This window comes from Passer domesticus, chromosome 1, assembly GCF_036417665.1.
Source record: "Passer domesticus isolate bPasDom1 chromosome 1, bPasDom1.hap1, whole genome shotgun sequence".
NCBI lineage: Eukaryota > Metazoa > Chordata > Aves > Passeriformes > Passeridae > Passer > Passer domesticus.
The window spans coordinates 280361-306809 of NC_087474.1; the positions used below are offsets into that span (position 1 = coordinate 280361).

Genomic DNA, 26449 nt, shown 5'->3' on the forward strand with positions numbered 1-26449 from the left:
TCCCATACAAATTCTGCTTAAACCTACTGGAAAACATGGAGAGCTCCCCTTAGCTGACAACATCCCTTCCCTGCCCTACCAGGGATCATGTTTTTAAAGCTATTAGTGTTTTTAAAGCATGCCCAATTCTCTGCAGTTTGTCTGCACCTTTCTTAAACACAGAGTCAGAACCTGGGCACAGCACTCAGTTGGAACCTCCAGCGGCCTAAGAATACAGGTACAACACCTGTGCTACTGCATCCCAGGAAGATCCTGGTCTATACCACAGTGACGGCCTAACACTGTTCTTACCTCATTAGGCTGTTTGGTGGCAAAGGTTTCCAAATGCTGTCTGCATTGATATGTATATTGACATGATCCCCTCAATGTTATTCCACAAGACATCTAAAATAGGCTAAAATGGAGCCTTAGATTCAAGTCCTGGGGCTGAGGGCTGCAGGGCACCTGCACAGGTTGGGAATCTGTACCCCAGGGCAGGTTCAAACCCCGCCAGGCTCGGCAACACAGGGGCTCCAGCTGCCTCAGCCCTCCACCGATGGAGAAACTGCTCTGAGAACGAGACCAGAAAACACCAGGGTTTGAGGAGAGCCATCAATGGAACTCCCCACATGCCTTTAATGTGTCTCTTCTCTGGCAGTTCACACCATAACCATATTGGGTTGGACTGGAGCCGTGTCTATGCCTAATGCAGACGACAGGTGACAGCTCACCTGTTCACTGGTGGGCAGCAGCTTGGCCAGAGTCCCCAGGGCTATGCAGGGCTGCAGAAGCCTCTCCCAGAGCTGGGAAGCAACAGGGCTTTGGCAATCTGACCCAGAGCAGGTGCCTGGGGACAGAAGCAAGTTGGTCCCTTACCACACCCTTTTTGGGTCACATGCATGGTACAAACCTTATGGCCATGAACATCTGGCTGAAATTAATATAATCCATGAGAGGCTTAACAACAGCTGCATGGGAAGCGTCCGAGAGCCAGGAAACATTCCAGGGCTGGTTGGCCCTGGTGTGACACTCAGGGTGGAGCCCTGAAAAGGAGTCTAAACCATGGTCAAATGTTCCACTGTGCTCCCCATGACGCTGGTGTCACTGCTCTCCCTGACCCACCGGCACTGGTAGCCCTGTGTTCCCCCAGACACAAGCAGTATTGCTGCCCCAGACATCTGCAGATGGGTGATTTTGTTGCCAGGGAGATGCCCAGCTGGGAGGATGGGACACCTGCACTCACCATCCCTCCTGGGTTCAAATGTCACTCTGCAGAGGGGCCTGGGTCTGGGGTCCCCGCAGCCCCACACATCCAGCAGGGATGAGGCAGCAGCACTGCCTCGGCAGCCGGGGAGGGATGAGGCTCATGGCATGGGACCCAACAGCTCCCAGTGCCCGCCCAGAGGGCAGATACAGCGGCAGATACCAGGGGCACATGAAGACCCCAGCCAGCTCCAGGCCCTGTGTGCTACCAGGGCTGCGAGTGCCCGAGGCTGGCAGCCCTGCACAGCCCGCGCTGGCAGTGGGACTGCGGGCAGCGCAGCAGGCTGCGCACCCCTGCCAGGGGCAGTCAGGACAGGGGACACCGCCGCAGCTGTGCCGGGCTGCAGGGCACGCAGGGCCCAGCTGGAGCAGCGGGGCTCTGCGCAGCGCCAGGGACGGCAGCGCAGCCCGCCCGCAGCTGCAGGAGGACCCGAGCGCTGTGTCAGGACCATGCCGGAGCTGCCGGGCTCTGCAAACCAGCTCCAGCCGGCCGGGCCGCGCACCAGGCATGCTGATGAGGCTGTCCGGCGGAGCGCCGGGGGCGCAGGCCCGGCCCGGGGGCAGCCCCCGCTCCCCGCGTCACAGCCCGCAGCGCCGGCGTCAGCGGCACCGTCACTCCGGGCGGCGGCGGGGCCAGCCCCTGCCTGCTGGCCTCACGGGGCCCGCACGGAGACAGACACAGGAGGAGCGAGAAGGACACGGAGGCGTCGCCTGACCCAGCGCAGAGACACGTTCACGCTGAGGCCTGCCGCAGGCTCGGCATCCACCACAGCACCACTGCACAGCGCACAGCCCCACTGTGGCAGCCTTTCCTGGCCACCCCGAGCAGCCCAACAAGCCCTTCTGGTCGCCCGAACCACCCTGGGCCGCAGAGACAAACACCCCCCCGCCCACGGCCCCTGCACATGCCCAGGGTCTCAGGACGCAGCGATGAGGCACGGCTCCAGGTGCCAGCTCTGCCACAGACCCTCGCTGCCAGCTGCACCCGTGCCCTGCCCTGCTGTCCCTGTGCCCACCCTGCAGCACAAGCCCTGCGTCTGACACCTGACAGGCTGACCGACCTTCCGAGGCCTCCTGCCCAGAGAGGCGCCTCAAAGCAGGTTGTTCCCCACAGTTTCCATGGAGAGGAGGAGCAGGCCCAGCCAGCAGAGAGTTAACACCAGCTGGGAAGTAAGTAACAGTCACAGGAGAGCCCGACTCCAGCAGCAGCTCCCTCCCTCCTCCCACACTGCACACCCCCAGCTCAGGTCCTGCCGCAAACCTCGAGCTGCTGATGAGGAAATTGCCACCTTCTCCCCCCGCCCCGGGATGCAGCGCTGAGCAAACGCCTCCCTCCCACACACGTGAGGTCAGGCCCATGTCACCAAACAGGGCTCCTGTCCACCAAGGACAGCAGCTGAGCACCAAACTGCTACCAGCCCTTCGAAGAGGGCATCCTGCCAGGCACCCTGCGGAGGTGGCCATGCTGCAGAACCTGCACCCACAATGATGCAAGGCAGATGCAGGGAAGGCAGATGTAGGGGTAACAGATGCAGGATGATGCTTCCTAAGCTGGTCCAGACCCTGGTGCCTCAGGGAAGCCCCAGAAGATAATGGGATGTTACCACAGGGTGTCATACTAGATCAAGGCAGCAGCAATCACTTCTGCTCCTTAAGCTACCTCGGGGCACTTCCATACCAGCATCCTGACTAAATCTGCAGTCTGGAACCTGCACTGCAGGGCACGAGCAGCCCCGCCGAGCTGCCAGCCTGCACCGGGCTGGCCCCAGGCACACAGGCGTTCCCATGGAACAGGGCTGTCTCCAGGCACCAGGATGTTCCCAATTCCCAAGCTCCCCACTGGTGATGCAGGTATGAGCAGCATCAGCATGAGTAGGCTAGACATTGTGAAATCTCCTTGGGATTTTGAAATCCAAAGACAAAAGGCCAGGTGAAAATTTGGTTAGAAGACTAAAGAAGACCTCCTCAGGTCGTCAAGCCTCGCTTAAAATCTCTCCCATAAACAGTGAAAATCCTCCAGTTTATTCCAAAAGCAGCAAATGAAAAAAGAAATGGCACTAAAAATAGCAAGAGGGTGAAACTAAGAACTGAACAGTGCAGCAATGGGACTCAGAGGACACAAAAATCCACATGGAGGTCAGGAGCAGAACATGGCAGGAGATGGAGGAGGCTGGAAAATCCCTCCGGCCTTGACAGAAAGGCAGAGACCCCGCAGCAGCCTGCAAAGGATGCTCACAGAGCTGTCCTTCAGCTGGACCGTGGAGCTCCTTCCCTGTGGTGACATTCCTGTGCCCAGGACATTTCTGTGCCCACAAGCAGAGCTCCCAGCCAGCCCAGCAGCAGATGGAGCCTGGGCCTCCAAGCAGGCCTGTGCTGACCAGACATGGCTCACCTGCCCTCACCCCTCTGGCTCTGCACACCTGGCATCGCAGACATCAACAACACAGGAACTTTGGGAGGAGCCCACCCTAGCAAAAGGTAGGACTGGAGGGTCATCAAGCTCCACAGAAAAGCGAGCAGCCCAGAATCCCAAAGGGATGTTCCCAACAGTGCTTCCCAGAGCTCTCCAAGACCACTCCTCCCTCCCTGGGAAACATGCAAAACAATTAAAGCCACGGAAAGATCCCATCCTTCTGCCCTGCTCCCAAAGGCACCTGCTCAGGAACAACAGAGCAGGCAAAGGAAGTATTTTCAAAACACAAGCAAAAAAGCAACTGAGGCTGACAACAACACAGGATGCTCACGCGGGCCTGAGTGCCCCAACAAACATTGTGTTACTGCTGCTCCCACCTCGTCATCCTCTGAGGCGAGCACGGTGACTAACAGCATCTGCACACACAGGCAGAGATTGTTTTGCAGCAAACAACAAGAGCCAGTTGTGAGAACAGTGTTAGTAATACCCCTGTATCCCACCTGCAGCAGGGGGACTGCAGTGCTCCAGCCCCCAAGAACCTTCTCCAGCTCCCTCATGGTGGACTGCCCCAGACCACAAGGAATGGACTTAGAGAAGGAAATGTCAACCTTGGGACGGTAAAGAAGCAGATGTCACCTGGCACATGGAACTCACCTTCACAACAAACACTTAGGTGAGACTATCCATTTCAATGAAGCCACTCATACCTCAGGTGCTGCCCCGAGCTCCTGGAGAAAGCCAGAGGCAGCCCCAGCCTGAGGGATGCTGAGCCAAAGACCCTGCTCCAGGCTGACCAAGGGTTTGATGTCTCTCTCTGCTCTCACTTTGGCACGAGGGTCCCGGCTCTGACCCCTGGAGCAGCCCCTGCTGGAAGCAGCCTCCCCACACCAACCATCTCCACCAGTGCCACCTTTACAGACCCAGTGGCCCAAAGAGCCTACCTGTGTCTAACTCAGGCATTTTGGGTTCCTCCCCGAGGCCTCTGCACAGAGGGCAACCACCAACCACAGGCAGCAGCAAAACCCAGAAACTGAAAGCCACAAGCCGCAGCCGGAAGGTGGGACGGAAGGCGCAGGTCTTGCACCTGCTTCTCCTTCCCTCCATCCCCTGAGGCTTCCCTGCTGCAGCCACAGACACCTCAGCCTGCAGGCTCATCCTCCAGCTGGGAACGGCTGCCACGTCTCACTGCAGGGCCCAGGAGGGACCAGTCCCCGTGTCACTCTGCCCAGCTCACACCCTCGGCCCCAGCAACCCTCGCCTCGTGGCTCCCTGCCAGCACCGAGGCCCAGCAGGGTCTGTGGGGTCCCAGCAGGGCCTGAGGGTCCCAGCAGGGTCCAAGGGGCCCCAGCAGGGCTCGAGGGGTCCCAGCAGGGCTCGAGGGTCCCAGCAGGGCACGAGGGTCCCAGTTACCTGAGTCACAGTGGGGCCCCTGCCTGACGTGACCACAGAGAGCAACAAGGGACACCTCAAATCCCCCAGGACCAAAACCAACTTCCCATGTGGCTGGGGCAGAAGGGGATGGTTTTGAGTGCCTTGCACCATCTGGGATTTGGCAGGGAGAACCATTCCTGATGATTTTTCTGGATGCAATACAGACACTAAATGCTCACATGAGAGGATGGATCCCCAAGAACACCCCCAAACCTGCCTCAGCTCAGTTTGTATTTACAACTACACACTGAGGACCCCAGTTCTTAGGCCACTTCACAGATCTCATGTTGACCATTGACTCTTCCAATTTCTTCCTGAGGTTACTCTGGACTAACCCAAATACCATAAAGAAACCTCAAGGTATTATTTAATCACTAACACCTTTCACTAATCCCACTGCTCAGGAACTGTTCTTAATGTCATGGAAAGTAGATCCCATCAAACTACCTCACCCAGCACCCACCTCTCTCCTCTAATTCTCCACTAATTCGGATTATGTCAGGCACTCCACTGTGCTCTCAGGAATCGGTATCAGCTTAACTGTATCCTAAACACCTGAGTCATCCACGGATCCTGCTGAAGGCTGGCAGAGCATTAGCCCACTCCAACCTCGCTCATCTTCTCACAGCCAGCCTGCAGGGAGCTCTGCAGCCAGCTCTGGGTGCCAGCTGCCCAAAGCTGGGATCTGAAAACACCTGCCTCTGGCAGCTGCTGTTCAGAACTGAACAACCATTCCAGAGAAAGGATTCCACCTCTCCAAGCAGGGATGGAGATGCTTACACTGCACAGCTCCCCACACCCCATGTTTCAGACAGTACAGACAAAGGTCTCAGCTAAAAACATCCCTGTTCCAAATAAACCTCCCAGTTCCCAATAGGCACTGACCAGCTGGATGCCAATGGCCACTTGTGTCCCACCTCTTTTGCTCATTTCCACTCTTGGTCTGTGCTCTGTAACACCAACTCTTCCTCTGTTCAGGATCAATTCTGTGCCAGTCCTGCTGTTTTGATGCGCCACCCGCTCCACATGCCAGGCTGGCAATTGGCACAGCCTCCCTCATTAATGGGGCTTTATGTGATTTGGGCACAAACATGACATTCTTTGGAATTACTGCATTTGCTGTTTGTGTTCTCTCAAGTCCTGTGGCTCATCATTTTATTGGTTTTTTGGCTTTAGTGACACCAACCTCCAAAACCAAATGGCAAGGGGTGAGTATTACCCAAACACCTGCCCAGAACAGCATCACTGCTCCAGATTGGCAGGGCACTATGGGGGCTGTGAGGGACAGGGAACATCCCCATCCACAGGCAATCTGCTACTGGGGAAAGGGCTGGGATGGCTCCCAAGAGATGACCTTGGTGGAGATGAAACACTGCTGGGAACCTCCTGGGGATGTCCAGGGCTGATACCAGACTGGTACCACTGGTGACACCACGCCACCAGTCCCAGTAATCCAGCATTCACTGCACACTGCTGCTCACCTCAAAATCCACCGCACAACTGGGGCACCTGTGCAGTGCCTGGAGCAAATCCCGGGCAAGGCTGTGGGGTTCACACCTCCACCAAGCTCTTTAGATGCAGCTGGTTCTGTGCTGTGCTGGAGAGAAGGTGGGAATGAACAGTACTGAGACATTGAGGCTAGAGGAAGGGCTACCAGGGAGCAAGTGCAGCCACTAGGGTAGGAGGGCTACCAGGGAGCATGGCAGGCACCCCAGCACCATGGTGTGTTCCCCAGGACCACAGCATCCCTCCCTGGAGATCTCTGCTCTGGAAGGACGTGGCTGCAAGGCTCTGCCATGCTGTGCTGCTGGAAGGTTGGCAAACAGGAAACCTGCCCTGGCCACAGGCAGACAGGGAACGGGCTGGGGAGAGCCTGGGAAAGGGGCAGATCCCGTGGTGCTCAGACCAAGGCTCGGCTCAAGGGGAGCTCTGCCTGCCTGCCTGCCTGCCGGGTGGCACAGCTCTCACAGGCAGTGCTGCCCCGACTGCAGCCCTGGAACTCCACAGGAGGAAGGTGCAGAACAAGTATGAGGTGTGTGACAGGCACAGGGAGAACAACATAAAGCAAGGAAACACCAGCAGCTCCAAGCATTACTCAAGGTGGCAGAAACAAAGAGAATGAGTGGCAAAAGGACCTTAAAATCCTGAGTGTCCAGCTGCCACAACAGCAGGTGACTGATAAGAAGTGGAATCGTCAGAAACAAACAATTCTGATTTTACATCTGGAAAAATAAGCGGCAAGTTCTCACCACTCAGATGAAATCCTGGGGTTATTCTTTTTTCCAGAGAAGGTGTGGCTACCCCATTCCTGGAAGTGTTCAAGGCTGGGTTGGATGGGGCTTGGAGCAACCTGGTCCAGTGGAAGGGGGGTGGAACTGGATGGGCTTTAAGGTCCTTCCAAACCCAAACAATTCCATTATTCCACGATTCTGTGAACATCAGTTCACTGCTTAGCAGCAATCAAAGAGCAAAGAGGGTGCCCGCCATTACTAGGTAAAGAATGGAGAACAAGAGAGGGAATACCCCAACACTCTCATCTGGACGCACAGTCCTCACCAGGTACCATGAGGGACAGGACAGGAACAGCCACTGCACAGGGAGCCTGGAAAGGAAGATGGCAGAGGGGGAATGAAGTTTTCCATGCCAGGAGAATAAAAGAGGAGGCCACTAGGGAACAATTTGTTCACTGTTTCTTCCGAAGCAGGAACTTGGGGACATCGCATCCAATTAAGCGGGTCCAAAACAGGAGGTTTTTTCACATAAAGCATCCCTGTGAAATGTCTCATCAGGGCTGCGGCGGCGCGCAGCGAACACGCGCTCAAAGGACGCTCGGCCAAGTCCAAGGACAAAGGCTCAGCGCGAGGCCACAGAGACACAGGACACAGCTTTGGGCTCGGGAACGGCTTCCTGGGAGCAGGAGAGGCACAGCCCAGGCTGGCAGGGGGCAGAGGAGCCCCCCTGGCCCCATCCCCGTGCGCGCACGCCGAGCCGCAGCAGTGCCACGGCTGGGGCTGTCACACCGGCCCCGCGGCAGCGAGGCCCGCGGCTGCCAAACCCACATTCCCACTGACATTTTCCATGCTCGCTCACTGCATCGGGATGGTATTTATAGAAGTTTCAGCAAAAGCAATTCAGACACTTCCCAAAAGCAGGCTGGAGAAAAACACGGCAGCTCGGCCAAAGCTGCACATTTTTCCAGCTTTGAGTGAGGGACTGAAGAGCTGATCAACCTCCCAGCTCCAGGCTGGAGCCCAGCTCTCTAGACTTTGATCTGCCAAGCCACAGTGGGCTCTGCTTGGGGCCCAGCAAGTGTTTCCTGCATCTCCAGTCCCAGCATTTCTCAGATGAAATCCTGGGGTTATTCTCAACAACTCTAGGAAAACATTTCCCAGAGAAGCTGTGGCTACCCCACCCACCCCTGGAAGTATTCAAGACCAGGCTGGATGAGGCTCAGAGCAGACTGCTCTAGTGGAAGGTGTCCCTGCTCATGGCAGGGGGTGGGACTAGATGAGCTTTAAGGTTCTGGGCTCTATGACCATGGTGACTGCAGGATTTCCCTCCAAGGCATTACCTGAGACAGGGAGGCAGGAGAAATGCCAAGACCACTCAGCCAGATAAGAGTTTGGGGACCTGGGGGAGGTGGCTGCACACCCCAGTCCCCAGCCTCCTGAGAATGGATCTGCCCTGCAGAGCCCATTTCCCTGGGCAGCTCTGCAGGGAGAGGCCCTGCTGAGCCCACCAGCCCCATGGCCCACTGGCACCACCACCCTGTGCAGGAGGGCGTCAGAACTAAAGTGGGTCCCATCACAACTCTTCCTCCTCCTCCTCTCAAGCTGAACTCCAGCCATCTGCGGTTTACAGCTCCAGATCTGATCCAGCACCCGCAGCTCTCCCACAGCATGGAGAGAAATCAGCACTTCCAGTGCCCAAGTCACCCAACCTACTTATCACTCCTACTTCAGCCTGAGACCGCTGACAATGACGAGGAGCCTGGGGGAGCAGACTCAGGTGATGTCACCTCCACCCCTGACACTGTATGAGCCAACTCCCCCACAGTTTCCATAGAGGACAACCCACTCAGCTGACACAGAACGAGCGATACCGCTGCTCGATGCACCTGAGGAGGTTCTGGCAGGATCCTTGGGGCACGGCAGGGCTCCTGGACACCTTTCTGCAGGCAGGAACCCACACTGCCGTGTAAGGGCAGCTGTGTGTCTCCCCTCACAGAGACACAATCGTGGGAGCAAACAAGGACCTGCAGCTCCAAAGGACCAGAGAGCTGCCACCTCAGCCTCACATCTTAATCACAAGATCATTCTATTTCCATGGAAACGGCAGAATTAGAGACTTCGATGGAACGACAATTACCAGCATTGGGAATTTAACTGTTAAACCTGTCACACTCCCATCCCCAGTGCCAGGAGAGGAGATGGCACTTACCCACACCACTGCCCTGCAGTGCCCCAGCACCACGGCCAGCCACGCTCAGGTGTTTGCTCCTGCTTCCTGCAGCAGCCAGCTGGGTTTCCAGAGGGCCTCCCACGTCAGCACATCAGGGGATGGAAGCTCACGGGGGCTCAGTCCAGTGCTGACTTGTCTGTCAGCCGCTGATCCTGGAGCACACACAGTGATCCTGCTGACCAAGGCTTCCCCAGTGCCTCAGCAGCAGGAAAAGGCTTTATGTGCTCGTGAGTCACTCAGGGAATTACGGGATGGCTCCAGGCACTACGGGGAGCACTGGCCCAGTGCCTCCCAGGGCAGGCCCTTTCCCTGACACAGCAAAGCCCCACAGTGGCTCTGGTCAGCTGAGGACAGTGTGGAGCCGAGGTGCTAATTACCATCACTGGCACAGGGTACCCTGTCCCACCCCACTCTCACCACTCCACCGTGCAGCCACAAGCCTTTCCTGAAAGCAAAGCTGGGAAGGACCTGGCAGCACACCACGGAGCTCCCCGGACTCATATCTTGGGTTTGCAAACACCACAACATAAACTGCAACCCTGGGAGCATCAGCAAAGCTGCTGGGGTAGATCAGGGGAGCTCCCTGTGCCCAGGAAGCCCTCAGCTAATGCAGACACATCTCCCAGAGAAGAGCTGCCCCTCTGTCTTCTGTCCAGACAGGGGTCCACTGAGAGAGGTCACTGGCCAAAATCCCCTCCACGTGCCCCATGCCTTGGCCCCACTGTGCTCAGCAGGACCATTAGCTGATGGGCCCAGGCATCCCTGGCTGTTACACCCAACCCAAGGACTGGAATTGCTCAGCCCAGCTCTGACATGTACCACCACACAGACCAACAGTCAGGCAGTGGGCAGCATGCTGATGGAGAGGAGTTTTCCATGGCACGTGCATTCCACTGCCCTGCCCATGCCTGGAAGACAGTGGACACCTGGCCACGAGGAACACTCCTGCCATGATTACAGACACACTCCTAAAGCCCTTCCCGCAGGTCTGGACACTGATGTTCAACCTCAAGGAAAGCAACTTCTCACCCACAGAAAATTCCAATCCAGCTCCAAGAGCCCAGACCTGGGGCAGCTGGAAGGATGCCATCTTCTGCCGGAGTCTGTGGGACACAGCAAGTGCCTGCTCCATCAGGAGCTCATGTGGAGTCACCCCACCCTCAGACTGGCAAGGCTCCAGAGCCAAAAGTACTTCTACAGCTGATCTCCCATGAAAGCAGAGTGTGCTCCAGGCCAGACTCCTCCAGCCTCTGGAGAGAACTTCCCAGAGCACAGCTGCACACACTGCCTGCACAGACAGGTACCAGCAGGGAAGAGCCACTGTGACCTGTGATCCATCCTGGGCCCGTGAGCACCCCGACCCCTGCAGTCACCCACCCGAGTTCCCCGTGTCACACAGGCAGCCCTGCCACTGCTCCGTGTCACACACAGCACTGGGGAGCTGCTGTGGAGGGGACATGCTGCAGGACCCCCGGCAGGACCCCCGGCAGGACCCCGGGCTGCTCCCCAGCCGTGCTGGGACCCCAGGGACCCCGGGCTGCTCCCGGCCGTGCTGGGACCCCAGGGCCTCGGGCTGCTCCCGGCCATGCTGGGACCCCAGGGCCCCGGGCTGCTCCCGGCTGTGCTGGGACCTCAGGGCCCCGGGCTGCTCCCGGCCGTGCTGGGACCCCAGGGACAGGGGCTGCTCCCCAGCCGTGCTGGGACCCCAGGGCCCCGGGCTGCTCCCCGGCCGTGCTGGGACCCCAGGGACAGGGGCTGCTCCCCAGCCGTGCTGGGACCCCAGGGCCCCGGGCTGCTCCCTGGCCGTGCTGGGACCCCAGGGACAGGGCTGCTCCCGGCTGTGCTGGAACCCCAGGGACAGGGGCTGCTCCCGGCCGTGCTGGGACCCCAGGGCCCCGGGCTGCTCCTGGCCGTGCTGGGACCCCAGGGACAGGGCTGCTCCCGGCTGTGCTGGGACCCCAGGGACAGGGGCTGCTCCTGGCCGTGCTGGGACCCCAGGGACAGGGCTGCTCCCGGCTGTGCTGGGACCCCAGGGACAGGGGCTGCTCCTGGCCGTGCTGGGACCCCAGGGACAGGGCTGCTCCCGGCCGTGCTGGGACCCCAGGGACAGGGGCTGCTCCCGGCCGTGCTGGGACCCCAGGGACCCGGGCTGCTCCCGGCCGTGCTGGGACCCCAGGGCCCCGGGCTGTCCCAGCGTGTCCCTCCCAGCGCTGGCAGCGCAGTGACTCAGAGCAGAGCCAGCAGCACAGCAGAGCCTGGCTGAGTCACAGCGTGGCCGTGACTCACCCTGGACACTGCGGCCAGCACACACAGCCACAGCAGCTCCAGCTGCAGGTTTGCTCACACACTGCTGCTGCTCCCCGAGGGCCCCGGGCAGAGCACAGAGCTGGCAGTGCCATGGGCAGGGTCTCTCAGCGCTGCAGGGGTGCCCCAAGGACGCTGAGCAGGGCGCTGTGCCTGTCCCCAGACACGCTGGTGGCCCTGCTGCGGGGTCCCTCCTTGCTGTGGATCAGGGGAGCCCTCAGCCTGACCAAGCTGCCACTGCCCTGCTGGCTCTGGTGCCCAGCCCAGGGCTCAGCCTGTGCCCCACACGCCACTGATCAGCCTCAGCATCCCCTGCCCTGGGCATGGGGCAGCCCAAGGGCCAGGCTGTGCCAGAAGCACAGCTTGTCATGGACTCACACAATCATTAAGGTTGGAAAACCCTCAGAGACCATCAAGACCAAGTGTTCCCCAGCACTGCCAAGGCCACCAGGACGTTCCCAAGTGCTGCATCCACATGGCCAGGACACAGGGACATGTCATTCCGTGCAGGGGGACTGAGGGGACCAGACCTGCCCTGTCCCTCTGACCACTGCACCATCCTCACCTGAGGAAAGCTGCTTAGCAGCTACTTTCATAATAAAGTAACCCAAATCCTCAGTAACTGCTCTTGTTTTACTGTGCCACCTAAATATGGCACTAGATCTGGCCTCTGGGAGCAGCAGAACTAGCTCAAGGAGAGGAAGGGACGCTGCGCTAGGGCCAGTGCTGTGAGGAGCCACCAGACACAGCCATGGGCACAGTGGGAGCCAGGGACACGGGGGACAGCAGCAGCCCCCAGCACCTGGGGAGGACAGCAGGGCAACCTGGGTGTGCCCAGAGCAGCTGTGGCTGAACCACCCCTGCAAGTGTCCAAGTGTCCAAGGCCAGGCTGGACACGGCTTGGAGCAGCCTGGTCTAGTGGAAAGTGTCCCTGACCATGGCAAGGGGGAAGAATGAAAGGAGATGCAAGGTCCCTTCCAGTCTAAACCATTCCAGGATTCTAAGCCCCAGTTCGGGGCTTTCGCTGTGGATTGTGTTTTTACACTTCCACAATAATTGATCAGACAGTCCAAATGCCAACACTTCATAAAACCACCAGGACAACTTGGCTGAAACTCCCGAACCCGCCTGGAGGCAAGGGACATCCAAACTGCCCAAAAAAGGGTAAAAAGTAGGAAGAAAGAGGAGGAAACAGATGTCAATAAGATCTTGAACGCAGGAAGCATCAAAAAGGGTGTAGGAAGCTGAAGCCTTCAGGAAAAGGAGTCAGTAACAATGCTGAGAGCAGCAGGAAGCGGCTGTGTGAGCACAGACCTGCACAGGAGGCACGGCTGCTCCCCAGAGCACGGCCAGGACAGGGCCTGCTGGGCTCACAGGCATGACAAACACTGGGGAAGAGCAAACAGACCAATGTGCAATGGCAAAACCACTGGCGGAAACAATTGTAAAGATGTCATCAAAAAACATAACTTCAATTTAAAGGCACAAACAACCTGAATGCAATGGTGCAAGGAAGAGCAAGGAAGAGTGAGCTCACACTCCTGCTCATGCGAGTTTTTAATAAATATTGAAATAACAGAGATATTCAGGAATGGCTGGAAGAGAGCAAAGTGACCTCATACCCCCAGCAGCCCTTTCTGACACCAGTGCCTGCAGGAACGGGGCCCCCGGCCTCCCTCGCTGTCCCAGTGACACCAGTCGCCAGGAAGGGGAGCCCCCCAGCCCCCACTGACACCAGTCTCTGGGATGGAGTCAGTGGAACTGGATGTTCTTAAACAACAATTCATGTTACAGCTGATTGCACTCCTCCAGGTGCTTCAGGTGTTGCTGTTCAGGGTTTGACTGGACAGCCTCAATGGTGCTTGCAGCCCAAAGTGACCCATGGTTCCATGACACAAACAACTCTGCCCATGTTTCCATGAGCATGTAACCCATTCCCATGCAACACTCCCTCTACAAACCACCACTCTGCAAAGTCATTTACAATTAACACAGCAGGACCAGGCTCAAAAGAGCCAGAGATCCACGTCAACAGGGAAGAGCATTCCAGTGACACCTGGGGCCTTACCAGCGCTGTTGGGAACCTTCAGACAACGGGCAAACACTTTCACTATGCCAGCTCCAGGAGAGGTGAAATGGCAAATGCCAGGAACGCCAGGACAGTCGGGTCCCCCAGCCCCAAACCACAGACCACGTCCTTTTGGGGCCATTTCCAGTTCGGGAGAAATGACTGGGAGAACAGGAACCATCAGTGTGGATCAGCCCCATCAGGAAGCAGCAGATGGACATGCCAGGCAACAGAGCTCTCATGCACACAGGCCACACATGACCTTTAAGGTTCCTCCCAAGCCAAACTGGGATTTCATAAAAAAGAGCAGCCAGCAGAGAAAGGAACTGGGTTTACAGTTCACCAAACTGTGGCTGGGTCAAGTGGGAGCACACTGCCTGTAGCCTGGTGATTTTCATTTTAAAAACACTGGGTAAGGAAGAGCCATAAAAATTCTTTGAAGACCACACAAAATGAACTCATGAAGAGACTTTTAATGAGAGTTATGTGATTTACTTCCCAAAAAGAACATCAAGAGAATTGATGATGAAGTAACAGTAAACTTCTCAGGGAACAATGTTCAGGTAACAAGGTTTTATTTAGTCTAATCTAAAGAATCAAGTGAGAAAATGAACTTTAAAACAGATGAATGTAAATTGGGAATTAAAGGGGAACTATCTCAGCTGGAGGAATTAATGACTGGAACAACCGACTGAAGAAGCAGCTCCCTTCAGTTGTTGCCCCAGGAGGGTGTGAAGGCCTCCAGGAATGGGGGATCCAAGACCTTTCCAGCCACACAAAGTACTTCCCAACCCGGATAGCAAAGCTGTTAAACTGAACAGGGGGATGGCAGTACCATTTAGCAGCTCATGACACATGGCCAGTAATGGAATGCACTCCAGTATCGAAGTTGGTGTTGGAAATCAAACCCCACGGAGCCTGCAAACCACCTAAGCCCAACACGCATTTAGGCATTTCCTCCCCCAAGAGGAATATCTCAGTCTCCTCCCTCATCTCTCACCACCAGAGCTCCCCAAACACCTTGTGCAATCCCGTCCCCAAAAATCCACTCCCAGACCTGCAAGGGGCTGGGCAGCTCCTCCCGTGCCCATTTCTCACTCACACCAGGCCACGTGTCATTTTGTCCCCGATTTTCTCTTAGACTCCCCCAGCTCACTCTCCAGGTCTTGAGGTCCACCAGAGCACCCTTCAGCTGACCCTCTGGGGGCCGTGGTGGCAGGAGGCAGGGCAGGGCAGGCTGTCCCCAAGCTCTTACAGCCCATGGCAGGAAGGACAGCCACCTGCAGAGTCTCCACCGAGGCAGGTCCTGCCCAGAGGGGCTGTGGACTCCCCCCCTCTGCAAGTGCTCAGGCCAGGCTGAACAGGACTTGGAGCAACCTGGTCTAGTGCACAGTGTCCTTGGCCAGGGCAGGGGGTGGAACTGGATGAGCTTTAGGGTCCCTTTCAACCCAAACCATTCTGGAATCCTATGATTACCAACTCCATAGGCAAGATCTTATTGGAAGCAAACCCAAAAGGAAAAAGAAAAAAAAAATTACAAAAAGCTGTTGGGCCCCTGAAGCAGCAGTGATGGCACACAGAAATCATCCCAGTGCAGAAGAAAACCAGTGTGGTAGGAGATCAGCTTGGCTCACCCAAGCTCCATACCAGGCTTGGCACAGGAAGGCATGCACAGGAAAACTGGAAATTAGGTCAGATTAATACGGATAAATATAAAGGAGTGGCAGCAGCACCCTAGTCTGAGCCCAGAGCAGCTACACAAGGAGTGAGAGGTGACCAGTGACAAACAGCAGAAATAGAGACAAATTCCAGGCACATCAGGGACCAGCATAAGGACACGGGAAAGCTTGGCCTGTTCCACAGGAGACAGAGAAGACACTGAGGAATGATGCTGAGGACAGGGGAGGTTTAAGCCTCTTTGTGTAGGTTTCCACAACTAAGAGCAAAGAGGAGGCCAGCACAGGCAGAGCCCAAATAACTCACCAAAACTTCCAGTAAAAAAATGCAATTTCAGATGTTTTACATGGGCAGATGGTGACAGACCAAGGGGTGATAGTTTCAAACTACAAGAGGAGATTCAGATCAGATACTAGGATTAAATTCTTCCCTGTGGGGGTGGTGAGGCCCTGGCACAGGGCTCCCTCCATCCCTGGAAGTGTCCAGGGCCAGGCTGGATGGGGCTTGGAGCACCCTGGGATAGTGGAAGGTGCCCAGCCTGTCCTGATACAGCTGACTGGCCAGGACCAGGTGCAGGACCTTGCACTTGCTGCACTTTGTGAGGATCCCATGGCCCCACTGCCCTGTCAATGTCCTCTGGATGGATCCCTGTCCTCCAGCCTCTCACCCGCACCCCTCGGCTTGGTGTCACCTGTGAACACACCGAGGGTGCACTCAGTGCCACTCTGTCATTAACACAGATACTAACCACTACTGCTCCCAGTACACACCTGGGGGACAGTGCTCATTACTGGTTTCCACTTGCCCACTGACCATGACCCTCTGGACGTGGCCATCTGTGCAATTCCTCACCACCCAACAGCCCATCCACCAAAGCCACCTCTCTCTGAATTCTCTCCAGTCTCCTGGGAAGGTGTCTGATGTCACTGACACGCCTTCATTTCCCTGGAGGACAACACTCCCACCTCGGGTTCTCCCACTGCCCTTTTCTGTCTCACTGGGGGACTGCACAAGGCTGTTCCTGCCTCACCTGCAGATTCTGGGCTCTCCTGGACCCTGGGCTCCTCTCTCAGGAACCAAACTGGCCACAGCACCTTGTCCTCATTGATCCCAGCAATCCTTTTATCCTCTTTGTTCTCCTCCTGGTTCTCTACAGCTTCTTTCACCAGCCTCAGACAGACCATCCTCACTCTCCACCTCCAGTGATGCTGTTTTTTGGGTGTCTCACATGGCTCTGCCCATAGCACCTTCCCTTCTCCTTCCACGCTTCCTCCAGCCAGCCTTTAATTTAACGCCATCCCTCAGCTCTGTGTGATGATTCATAGTTCTGCTTTTCTATTCCTGGACTGTCTCCTGTCCAAAATGAAGTCTCAGCTTCTTTTCCCCTCCAGCATTTCAAGTGTGCACCCACAAGCCCGAGGTCCACATGATTAAAGAGAGCTGCTGCTAATCCCAGCTTTGTCCCATCTCCCCCAAGCCCTTGCTGCACAGGGACTGGGGACGTCACTCAGACCCTGTCTGGCACTTGAGGACATGACTCAGACAGTAAGAGTTCACAGATTCTCTTTCCCCTGTCCTCACTTCTTATCACACAAGCTGCAGTCCCTGAAACCTCCCTGTCCCCAGGCCAAATGCAACCAAAGCCCCACAGTGTCACTCTGCATGGACCACTACTACTCCTCTTCCCAAGAAGTGCCTATAACCCATAAAATCCTGCCTCATCCCTACTCAGGCACTGCTGCTGCTGGCATTATTTCCCCAACCCCTCTCCTCAGCAGGCGAGTGCTGCCTCTGAATCCCCTCCGGGCCCTCCTCTTCTGTCACGTCAACCGCGAGCTGCGTCTTCCCCCTCCCAAACGCCTCATTCCATAACAACCATCCTTCCTCACTGTCTCCCTCCCCAACCCTGCCAGAAGCTCCACTTCCCAGATGCTGAATTACAGCAAACACCTCCCTGCTTCCTCCTGTTTGTGCTTCATGTTGGAAAAGCTCTATGTAAATCACCTGAAATCACTTTATTCTCCTCTTTTAAGGAGCTCCTTGAAGCTCCCCCAAGCGCTGTGCCCACCAGGAACACCCAGATGCCCCAGCTGAGGTGGGTGACCTGGGAGATCCATGCCCTGACACAGCCCCCACATACTCATCAGCACCTGACCCTGACTTTTAAACCAGCTCCAAGCCCTCCACAGCGAAGTTGGCCCTGTCCTGTGCTCCCATACACAGGTGAGGCTCCAAGGGTGACTACAGTGAAAAACCAGGACCAGGGGCAGCTTCTCCCACTGAACCAGCCCTGAGCAGAAGGGCCACGGTGCCATCAGCCCTGCAGCACCCACCTCCCACAGGAGCAGCACTGGCCTTGGCCACCCGCTGCAGTGTGGCACCCTGCACGGGCGTGTGTCCCTCCAGCCCTGCTCCAGCCTCACCAGAGCCTGACCACAGAAACACCAAACGCTCTGAGTGGAAAAGGACCTTAACGCCCACCCAGTCCCACCCTTGCCATGGGCAGGGACATCTTCCCGCTATCCCAGGTGCTCCAAGCCCCATCCAACCTGGCCTTGGACCCTTCCAGGGATGGGACAGCCGTAACTGTTCTAAGCAACCTATGCCAGGGCCTCACCACTCTCACAGGGAAAAATTTCTGCCCAATATCCCATCTGACCATGCCCTCTGTGCATGGGAAGGCAAATTCCCCCTTGTCACTCGAGTCCCTGGTTCAAAGGGAAGGCCAGACAGGAGTCACTGCCGGGGTGAACACCCAAAGCTGCCCAAAAGCCAGAGCAGCAGCCAGCGAGCACTGAGCGCACTGCGGAGCCAGGGCCAGCACCACGCTGGCCACACGGCAACCCAGAGCCAGCAGCTCCCACCCTGGAGCACCAGCAGGACCCGGCCGCATTCCAGATGCAGCAGCTGGGAGTGTGGCACACAGCCCCGAGGCTGGAGAGGATTTCATCACACAGATCACATGGCCAGAACCAGATCTCACACATGACCCCAGGCAGGAATTCCCCAGTGACTCAGACACGGCTTGCAGAGTGGAGATGCAGCCAGACACATGGACAGATGCAAACTGCCCTCTCCCTCTGCATGCCACCAGCTGGGGTTCTCTGGTCTGGAAAGCTATTTCCTTAGAATCTGTGGGAATTCAGAAGCAGCAAGGTTTGGTTGCAATTGGACAGCAGGTCTGAAAGTTGCTGAGGCAGGAGAGGTGAGCAGGCATGCAACAGGTCTTAATCACACAAACCTCCTTCCAGTCAGGAGGCAGCTAAAATTATCTTAATTCTTACCTTTCCTGCCCCAGAAGATTTCTTGCACTCACTACATCATTCAGGAAATCCACCTGAACAGGCACCCACGGGACCTGTGCTGCCAGAGCTGCGGGAGGCAGCAGCAGTGAGAGGACAGGTGTCTCTTCCATGAAGGGCACTGCCAGCAGGAACACAACAGACACGGATTCCCAAACCCTGCAGCTGCTGCACGGCGAGATAACGACTTGCAGCAAGGCTTGGAGAACAATTTTAGAAAGAATCCAATGTCAAAGCGGGAAGATGGGATCACAAGGAGAAAAGGCCTCCTCCTGCCAGGGAGGGATGCAATAACAGCATCATGGTACTGCTGAGATGCCCATCAAGTTGCCAAGCTCTGATCACAGGCTGGGGCAGCTCCTGCATCCCTCAATTCCCAGCAGCCAGGCTTCTGTGCCAGCCCTTCAGCCCACAGCTGCTCCTCCAGACCATGTGGCCACTGCCTACTGCCCCCACATCCACACCAGCTACAAGGGGATCTTAGCCCCAGGGCTGTACCCCACTGCCACAGCCACCAGAACACCCAGTATTTCTCAGCGTAGGACCATCCCATGTCAGCCAGCCCAGCTGGAAACACAGTTTGGGACGAGATCAGACATCACAGAGGTCTAATTTGGCCACCCAAATTAACCAAGCCCCATCACTAGCTCAGAACAACCAGCCTGGATGCAGCCATGCCTTACATTTCCATCTCAGTGGGACTCCAGAGGAGGTGAGAGCCCAGCAGCGCCCAGCACTGGAAGGTGTCTGTGCAGGAAGTGGTGGTGCTCTGTCAGCTTTGGGAAAGCTCCTGAAAGCGAATGGCAGATGAATGGTTCACAGCCAACTGCACAAAGCTGGCCCAGTCACACTGCTCCCCCAGGCACGGCCCACAGCTCCAGCCCAAGCAGTCAGGAACGCAGGAGGGCTCAGCCCAGAGCCCACAGCCCAGAGCCCACAGCCCAGAGCCCACAGCCCAGAGCCCACAGCTCCAGCCCAAGCAGTCAGGAGCGCAGGAGGGCTCAGCCCAGAGCCCACAGCCCGGAGCCCACAGCCCAGAGCCCACAGCTCCAGCCCAGTCAGGAGCACAGGAGGGCTCACCCCAGAGCCCACAGCCCAGAGCCCACAGCTCCAGCCCAAGCAGTCAGGAACGCAGGAGGGCTCAGCCCAGAGCCCACAGCCCGGAGCCCACAGCTCCAGCCCAAGCAGTCAGGAACATAGGAGGGCTCAGCCCAGAGCCCACAGCCCAGAGCCCACAGCTCCAGCCCAAGCAGTCAGGAGCGCAGGAGGGCTCAGCCCAGAGCCCACAGCCCAGAGCCCACAGCCCAGAGCCCACAGCTCCAGCCCAAGCAGTCAGGAGCGCAGGAGGGCTCAGCCCAGAGCCCACAGCCCAGAGCCCACAGCCCAGAGGCAGCTCTGAGCACAGGGGCACTGCTGGCCTGCCCTGACAGGGGCCGGACATCACCGCCTGGAGCAGCAGCCAGCACAGGGCATCCCTAAACTGCAAAAGGCTCTGTGCAACCAGGCTGCGAAACTCCTGGGAAATCTGGGGTTTATGTCGAGAAAGAGTTACGTTAGGACTTCCCACAATAGCTGTGCTGGGAAGGCAGAGAGCCACTGAGCACTGACACCGACCCACAGCGAGCACAGGGAGACTGGCCAACATCTGCCAGGGACACAGAGCGCGTCCCTGGGACAGGCAGAGGCTGCTGGTGCTGCTGCCACGGTCACAGCTGGCACAGGGAGCTCTGCCACCCGCTGTCACAGCTCAGGCCCCCGCGGCTCCCCCAGACCTGCCCACCCTGCCCCTCCTCACCACAAGCATTCACATGCTCACACCACACGCAGCTGAGGGCTGGCTGAACCAAGCCCAGCGCTTGCCTGGCTCCTGCCAGAGCAGCTCCTGATCGCAGGCAGGGGGAGGTGGAGCTGCCAAGTGGGAAGAGCTGCACTGTCCCTGCCCGTAGCAACCACGCTTGTATTGGATCAAGGGAACTGAAACTGCAGCCACAGAGACTCCAATTCTCTCCTGATCCCACCTCCCAATCCTGTTCTTCCCCTTCACATCCCAGTTTTCCCCTTTAGCCACAGTATTGAGTTCCTGCCCCCAGAGGACCTGGAACCTTCGCCTTGCCCAGCACAGCACCTTCCATCCTGCTCAGCTCCCAGCCATCAGGACCATCCTCCAGCCTTCCTGCTACAGTTTCACCACCTCTCTCAACTTCATCTATCAGGCATCTATCAGGCATCAAGGAATGGCCTTTTCTCATTCTTCCCCAAGACCATTACAGATTCTCCATCTGTAAGCTCAGAAAGGTGTGAGCTGCACCTAGCAAAGATGCCTCCAGATGACTTGGGCCACAACACAAAACTCAGTAAAAACAGGGGATGTATTTGTTCAAGCGTGCTAAAGGCTCCTTCAGCTGTGCTTTGGCTCTTGCCCATCACTCCTGGGGGTCCAACGTCCCCTGTCACATCAGAATCTGCTGCAGGGCTCCTTCCAGGCAGATCCTCTGGCTTGTGCTGCTCATGCCAGGCACTGGCACCACGAGATGCTGAGCAGGGCCAGCCCTGCCAATGACCTCAGCCAGGCCAGGACACACGCAGGGGTGGAGGAGCCAGGGCTCTCCCTTGCCAGCAGGGAAGCCTTTCCCAGTGCCCCCAGGAGCCTCTCCTGGGAGGGGCCCTGAGACCACAGCACCCCTCACCCAAACAACCAGAGTGCAGGGTCAGAACAGGAGCTGCTCCGAGAGCTGGAGCCCCTCTGCCCTGGAGCCAGGCTGGGATGTTCATCTGGAGATGCTCACCTGGAGAGGAGAAGGCTCCAGGGAGACCTCAGAGCTCTTTCCAGTGCCTAAAGAGGCTCCAGGAAAACTGCAGAGGGACTTGGGATAAGGGACTGGAGTGACAGGACAAGGGGGAATGGCTTCTCACAGAGAAGAAGGCAGGGTTAGATGGGATATTGGGAAGGCAATTTTCCTTGTGAGGAAGCCCTGGCACAAGCTGCCCAGAGAAGCTGTGGCTGCCCCATCCCTGGAAGTGCTCAAGGCCAGACTGGATGGCACTTGGAGCATCCTGGTCTAGTGGAAGGTGTGGAACAAGATGGTCTGTAACCCAAACCATTCTCTGGTTCTGTGATTTGCCCAACCTCTCATTTTGTGCTCTTTTAACTGCCTTTGCACTTAACTTCCAGCAGATCTGGAGACCACAGTGTCAGAGGAAGCTCGCCCTGAATGCAGGGGTAATGCAGCACGAGGCACGCAGCTGCCCAGAGCGCCCAGCTCCGGCCCTGGAGCAGGGATGTGCCGATGGCTCTGGAGTGTGCAGCTCCCCTTCGGCACCCCAGCACCACGGCCTGTGGTTTCCCAGCCCTCGGGAACTCACAGGCATACATAAACAGGGCAGTTTTCTGCAGAGGTCATGGAATTAGCAGGAAAAAGCTGGCTAAGCAGAACGCTCTCCTTCCCAAAGGGTGTAATTTACTCGAGGCTGATTCAGCAGAGCGAAGACATGGTGAGCCCTGAGTGCAGCCTGGCAGTGTGGGGCTCCCCCAGCGAGCAGGGCCCTCATCTTGCTCCAGAAGATCCTGCATCAATGGCAGCTCCTGCCTCAGTTCACTTGGTGAAGCAGCACATCAGGAGCCAGTTTCAAAAGAGGATGGGAAAGGATGGAGCGTGGAGCTGGAAGACAAGCTGGAACTGAACAGAATGATGATGTTCAGCCAATCTAACTCACGAGAAACAGAGATGGCAAAGTGGCCTCAGTAACTGGTACAAGTGGCTTGAAACAGGAAAATACCCAGTATCAAAGCAGATGTCTAAGAGGGAAATGCAGAAAATACCCAGGATGTTGGAGATGCCAGCTGGGAAAGCCACAGCAATCATTGACAGCAAGACAGGTGACGATGGAGTAAACTCCTGAGGCAGAGGGCCAGGTCTATAGCTCCAACAGAGGCCTTGTTTTTTAAGGCCCAAATCCTGGGATGGGCTATTTACACCAAGTGAGCCAATGGTCCATGCTGGCCTCACCCCAGCCAACAGCCAGGCCTGGGGTGAGGCAGAGCCAGCAGTGGGGCAGCCCCTGCCCACAGAGCAAATGAGGAGCTCACGGACATCCAGGCTGCTCCCAGCCACCACAGACATTCTGCAGGGCTTCTCTCATCCCCAGCCTCTGCCAGAGCAGCAACAGCTGGAAATTGTAGAGGAGGGCTTTCCCAAACTAACCCTGCTTCTTAAACTGCAGAGAGGAACCCACATGGATTTAGAGGCAGTGGGAGAGGTGAGGAAGGACAATGAAGGGAAAAAACATGTGCTCCAGGTAAAGCTGACTACAAAGAGATTCCTGGTGCTGCTCCCTGGACACCAAGTCCTCACCATGGCTCAAACCTTCTCCAAGCTTTCCCAGAGAGCTGAGCTTTAGGTGGGCTGCAAGGCATGTGCACAACCATAAAGAAAATTCTCATCATCTGGCAAAAGCTCTGTTGAGGGAATCTCACCTACTTCTTATCTCCCTTCTACCTCTCCCTCCTGCCTTCACCACTTCACACGCCCAGAAAACCTGTGTGCAACCATCTCTCCAGTCCCACATCATGATCTTCCTTGGCTATTCCACCTTGCTGGCGCTGTCTCTCCCAGCTGTCCATGGAGCCGTGCTGGCTCCTGCAGCCCATGCTGCTCACAGCCTGTCCTCCATTCCCTCAGGTAACCCCCACACCAGAGACATCGCTCGTCCTCCTCAAACCCATGTTCTGCTCACTGCTCAAAGTTCACTTCTAGGAAAGAAATTGAGCACTGTGCAATTACTGCTCTAATTACAAACTCTATTAACACGGCTCTGTCTGCAGCCTGTCCCAGAGTCACGATGTTGGAGGCCACATTTACTGTCTGCACCAGCCCCAGGTTGGTATCGTTTTGCTTTATGCAGATATGAAATCTTTTATAGAACTCAGCAGCTTGCAGCAGTCTCCACAATTTGGCACGGAAAGCAGCCTGGGATGAGGGAATCGCTTTTTGCAAGCCCCCTGAAAATCTGTCCAAATTTGGTGGTTAGACACCACCAAAAAACTCCAGGTCCTGCCTGTGATGCAGCTGGTGCTGGCGACCAGCCCAACCCGCTGTCTCCCCCAGCCCAGTGCCCCTCAGCCCCCCTCGCCTCTGAATAAAGCTCCAGCTCAAGGAGGAGACCAAAACAGAGCAGATTTCCCTTCCATCCCACAGTGGCACCACCGATGCCGACCCACGAGCAGGCGCAGCTGGCTCTCACCCCATCGTGGGCTGCAAACTTCTCAAGGAAGGCTTGTTCCCCAAGCCTGGGGGCTGGCAGGGCTGGGGCTGCAGCAGCCCCCCACACCCACTGCACCCCCTCCTTGGCAGAGCCACACTGCCACAGACCCCCACCCCCGTTCTGTGCAGCTCTGCCAATGCCCCCGGCTCCACTGCTGGCACCCCTGCAGGGACACCCCTGCAGGGACACTGGCAGCCCCGGCCCAGCAGAGGGTGGGCAGCTTGGACCCCCTGCCCTGCTGCAGCCTTCAACTTTTCCCCTTCAAAAATGAAGGAATTACCTACAGGAAAGGAATCTGGCAGGAGGACATGAGCAAGTCGTGCAAGACCCAGTGCTCAAGTTTTAGGAAATTGAATTTGGGGTTTCACTGGCAACTTCCGCCATGGATTTTCAGACCACGAACCATTGTTCCAGTCACCAACTCTGATCTTCAGATCAGGAACATCAACAAACAAAATTCTCTTTCAGACATTTCTGTATCAAGCCCCAAACCTGCAGTTTAAAAGGAAATTCCCTTCCAGACCAAGGCACTGCATGGAATGATAACATCTCCAGCAAGGCTCTTCCAGCTGTTAATTAACCCCTGTTAATTCACTCACACACACCACGGGTCACAGGTGTAAACACAGCACACGTTTCACCAGATCAGGCTCCATCCCAGTGCCAGGCAGGTATTAAGGGAATGCAGCCCAGACAAGGAAATCTGTGGGATTCCTGCAGCAAATCCACAGGGAAGGTTCAGAAGAGACAGGATGGCACTGTGGCTCGAGCAGGCAAAGCCCCTGAGGACATGCAGCCCCTGGCACCATGCCACAGCCCTGGACACAGGTGAGCCCTGGGGACACAGTGAGCAGGACACCCTCAGCCCTCACTGTGGGTGACACAGGGTGCTTGGGAAGCCCCTCAGCAGCAGGCAGAGGCCGGTGTGTGTGTTCACACCTTCCCAGCACCAGCAGGAACCACGCAGCACAGGAGTTGCTAAGAGACGCACGCCTCCCACCAGCGTGCCCAGCACCCGCTGCCGGGCTGGGGGCGCGGGACGGGACACGCACCTGCACCCTCCTGGCTCCCTGTCCCTGCAGGGGGACAGGGACACGCACCTGCACCCTCCTGGCTCCCTGTCCCTGCAGGGGGACAGGGGGACACGCACCTGCACCCTCCTGGCTCCCTGTCCCTGCAGGGGGACAGGGACACGCACCTGCACCTTCCTGGCTCCCTGTCCCTGCAGGGGGACAGGGGCAGGGACACGCACCTGCACCCTCCTGGCTCCATGTCCCTGCAGGGGGACAGGGGGACACGCACCTGCACCCTCCTGGCTCCCTGTCCCTGCAGGGGGACAGGGACACACACCTGCACCCTCCTGGCTCCCTGTCCCTGCAGGCGGACGGGACACGCACCTGCACCCTCCTGGCTCCATGTCCCTGCAGGGGGACAGGGACACGCACCTGCACCCTCCTGGCTCCCTGTCCCTGCAGGCGGACGGGACACGCACCTGCACCCTCCTGGCTCCCTGTCCCTGCAGGGGGACAGGGGCAGGGACACGCACCTGCCTGGCTCTGTGTCCCTGCAGGGGGACAGGGGCAGGGACACGGTGCCCAGGACATCTCTGCCCCCAGAGGTGACCCTAGGAGCACCTCAGGCACAGCCCTGCCATGTCCCAGCTGGCAGCTCCTCTGTCCCACAGCGCAGGAACCTCACACATGATAAGACCATGTCACCAGTGACCCCGGGGCTCCCACCACAGCTGTCACCAGAGGCACAAACAAGGGAGAGCTGCAGGAGCCCCACAGGAATGGGCACAGCACAGTCCTCCCCCACCAGCCCACTGGGACTCCCCCAGTTGTGCTGGTGGGACCCCAGTGTATTGGACTGAGCCACTGCCACGGCGTGTGCCAGCCTGCGCTCCCACCCATCTCCATCAGCCTCAGTCCCCTTCCTCTTCTCCTCCAGTTCCATCAACCCAACAGCTTTCTGTGGCTGAAGACCTCCACAGACACTGAAAGGCCCCTCCAGCATCAGCGCAGGGTTTTACATCCTCCCTGTCTTTACCCCACAGAGTGTTCTTTGTCTGTACACCATGAGGCAAATAAAACGAATTCTGGGATTTACATTCCCTCTACCCATGCAACCTTTCTTCTTACAGGCCTGACTCTTCTTACAGGCCATCTTCCTTTCCTTCTTTCCCCAGAAACCCAAAAGGACCAAAGTGGGAAGCAGGGCTCTGGAGAAGCAGCCAGGCTGCTGCTCACATGCAGCATCACCACAGTGCCCAGCACCCCTATAGCATGG

The 26449-nt window shown here is 57.2% G+C and overlaps 1 protein-coding gene across 3 annotated transcripts in view; it reads right to left on the reverse strand.

The window, feature by feature from the left end:
- Window positions 1–26449, reverse strand: part of AGAP3 (ArfGAP with GTPase domain, ankyrin repeat and PH domain 3) — a 108052-nt gene that overhangs the window by 79755 nt on the left and 1848 nt on the right. The window lies entirely within an intron of this gene.